Source organism: Triticum aestivum, chromosome 2B (assembly GCF_018294505.1).
Source record: "Triticum aestivum cultivar Chinese Spring chromosome 2B, IWGSC CS RefSeq v2.1, whole genome shotgun sequence".
Lineage (NCBI taxonomy): Eukaryota > Viridiplantae > Streptophyta > Magnoliopsida > Poales > Poaceae > Triticum > Triticum aestivum.
The window spans coordinates 66,786,271-66,789,825 of NC_057798.1; the positions used below are offsets into that span (position 1 = coordinate 66,786,271).

General features: G+C 48.0%; 1 non-coding gene across 1 annotated transcript; it reads right to left on the minus strand.

The window, feature by feature from the left end:
• Nucleotides 1-2,431: 2,431 nt before the first annotated feature.
• TRNAI-AAU (transfer RNA isoleucine (anticodon AAU)) lies at nucleotides 2,432-2,505 on the minus strand. The gene has a single exon. It is a non-coding gene; the product is annotated as a tRNA-Ile (tRNA).
• Nucleotides 2,506-3,555: the final 1,050 nt, after the last annotated feature.

Genomic DNA, 3,555 nt, shown 5'->3' on the forward strand with positions numbered 1-3,555 from the left:
ATGGCTGCCGGTGGTGTGGGCATGCGAGCGGAGGGAAAGGGTTGCTTGTGGGGTGGGCACGCGAGGGGAGGGGAGCGGGTCGGCGGCGAGGTGGGCGCGTGAGAGGAGGAGAGCGGGTCGCCGGCGGGGTGGGAGCGCGAGGGGAGGGAGCGGGTCGCCGGCGGGGTGGGCGCGCGAGGGGAGGGAGCGGGTAGCCAGCGGGGTGGGCGCGCAAGGGGAGGGAGCGGGTCACTGGCGGGGTGGGCGCACGAGGGAAGGGGACATGGTTGCCGGCGTCTTTGAAGATAAGATAGAGAGAGAGTACAAGGGGGAAGAGGAGAGAACGAAAGAGAAGAAGAAAAAAGAAGCTGACATGTGGGACCCACATGTCAGTTAACGGTCAAACTAAACGGTCAACAAACGGTTTGTTTAGGAGCGGGCCCCCACTGTCATAATCGTGATCAATTGCAAAGCACTCCGCGATTTGAGTTTTTGGAGACAGCCGATGCCAGAAATAATAAGTATCGGTCACAAATAAATTTTCGGTAGTTTTTTCCGAAAAAGAGTTTCCCCCGCTTTGTATTCCAAAGCAACCAATAGCGATACAAAGATCGCTGGGGGAACAACACATCAAGCCCAAAAAAAAAAGAAGAAACAAATGTTAACAACGGCAGCTCGACAAAGTGCGGATGACCCACCACCGCTACGCCCACCAGAAACAGAGCACCACAACCCGAGGCTCCGAACCACCGCGTACAAAGTAGTACCTCCAAGAAGGAAAGCGACACCGACGACGCTGCTGCCCGGACATGTCCTAGGGTTTCCCCGGTACGCGGAGGGAGGTGGGGGATGGATATCACCGACACCCTCCAGGAAGGAATGGTGGCACCCGCAGGTGTCACCGCATCGGAGCCGAAGACCGGCAAGGATTTCTCCCGCACTCCAACCCCACCGCCCAACGGATCGGAGCCGACCAGCCAGACCGCCGCCCACCACCATGCGCCAACGCAGTAGGGCCGCCATCCAAGCCGCATCACTACGAACACCACCACGAGGCCAAGAGGACCGGAGAGAAGCGCACCACAATAAGAGCAGCAACACCGATGGCGAGCGGGAGAGAACCATAACGCGAAAAGCGATAGTTTTATGCTATTCACTCGTCGTAGGCGGCGCCCCACCTTGGGCGAGTTCGATGATGGCGTACACTGCACACTGCCTTGGGCGAGCTCCATGTAGACGGACGACGGTGGTGTAGACCGAGCTCTGTCTTGGGTAATCTCCTTGTAGCGGAGGAAGCTGGAGAGCGGACGCGCAACACTCTGATCGTGCACGCACGCGCGATGCCTGGACGGTGGCTCGCTTAAATTTTTTTACTTGCATGCTTGTGTACGCACGTACTCAAGTGTAGCAAACATGCACCACGCTCACGTCGTACTAAGAAGCAAGCAAGGCCATGTAGGCATGACATGTGAAGCACAGATGTGCACCATGCGCGCCGTGTCCGAGAGAGGGTTCAAGAATGTGAAGAGCCACTCCAGTCCCTTGTTGCATATATATGGTCTCCACCTTTAGTATCGGCCAGTCTTACGCCATGGCATCTCTTTGGGGAGCGGACACCTGCATAGCGCATGGAAGCCGTCCTCTCGTTCTCACACCACAAAGGGGCAATATCAGTAAGCTCGAGGTGGCAGGTAAATTTGTTGGCCCAAGTGGCAAAGGAGTTGGACACGATTTTCCATGCAAACACGCGTACCTTAGGGGGAGCAGAGCACCCCCCATATGATCTTCGAGATGGCGACGAGCATCCGGTGCCCTGCTCATAGCAGTTGTGGATGGACGCTTGCGCTCATCCATGGCTAAGTGATAGGCGGATCGAATGGTGAAGATACCGTTCTTCACCTGTGCCTAGGCGATGATGTCGTCGATGATGCGGGGCGACGTGCGAATGATGGTGATGGTGTCAACGTCCGCCGGGAGGAAGTGGCGTCGGCACCATTCGCCGGACTCATCCAGGAGTTAATTTATCAACTTCATATTATGAAATCAATATCATTGGATGCATGAAGGAGTTAATTTTCATACTGTACATCTTAAGTATTATAGATGTTGATAATTTTAATTACATTTGATCATGTTTTATGACTTTCGATTTAATACAAATGGAGTAAAGAGAGAAAGTATCAATTGATTTTCACGCAAAAAGAGAAACTGCATATTTGGATCGTTGAAAGATGCGGACTGTTATAAATAAATATAGTGAACCAATCATGTAACATGATTTCGTGGTGTAGATGGTTATCACGTCAGATTAACAGTCTGAAGGTCCTCGTTTCGACCCCGGGCGAAGCCAAACTTTTTCTCACTCGATAACCCTATTTTTGTGGGAAAAAATGCGCTTTCTGTTTTACAGATAAATAAAACTGAAAAGGAACAAAGCGAAAATAAAAATTCGTGGCCCATGCAGGTCTCGAACCTGCAACATTCGCGTTATTAGCACGACGCTCTAACCAACTGAGCTAATAGACCAATTTACTTGCCAGTCAAGTTCTTTTTTTATATTTATATAAAGAGTCTTGCAACTCGTTCTTTCAAAAAAAAAAAAGGTGGCATGCACGTCGCTTTGTGGTCCTCATAGTAATCAGATTAAAGATCAAAACTCATCAAACCGGAACTCATAGACACAGCTCAAACAGGCCTGGATGCCGAGCTCAACTCTGGTCGGGAAACCTAGGAATAAGTTTTTTGAGGGATGCGGGCGAATAGCTAGGGCTCCAAAGCATTTCAGACAGGAATGACTAGAGGCAAGTCGGCCGTAACCGTTATGCCAAGCCTGAATGTAAACAACAAAGAGGCAAAAGTGGAGAAGATCGGGATGCGGTCCTCGAACAACTTTTTTCCGCTGTAAGGAACTGCGTGTGAGGAGAGTGTATGTGCCTAAAACCAATGAGTAGCATATTTTAATAACGATGCACTCAGAAGTAATGTTTGGCTTTCACGCAAATAAAGAAACAACGTTTGGATCGCGGGAAGATATTGCCCCAAGTAGATGTTTTTTTTTTTGCGAATAGCCCCAAGTAGATGTCAGGAGTGCAGCCTTTTGTTGCTCGAGTTCCATGAAGCTTATTTAAAAAAAAAATTCAAAAATCACATTTTAATGTTTTAGAAAAATTATGAAAACATTACACATTGACATATGGATGTGTACTACATGCGTGAAAATTTTGATGAGAAAATATGTTGACACTCGAGCTACACAAAAATGACAAATTGCGATTTTTAAAGAAGTGGACAGTACAAATACATTTATTTGTCAGTGTTTAAATCTTATCTGAATCTTTTGTAACATAGAAATACGTTTTTTCGATGTTTATACCAACTAAATTTATTGCACAAACATGTCTGATTTGTTCAGTGGAGTAGTTGGTTATCATGTCTGCCTAACACAATGAAGTTCACTGGTTTAATCCCGGGCAAAGCCATATAGTTTTTACTATTTCTGTGCACATTATTAAAAATAAATGAAATAAAAAATAAAAAATACGCCCCGAAATACAAAAAATTCATGGCCCATGCAGG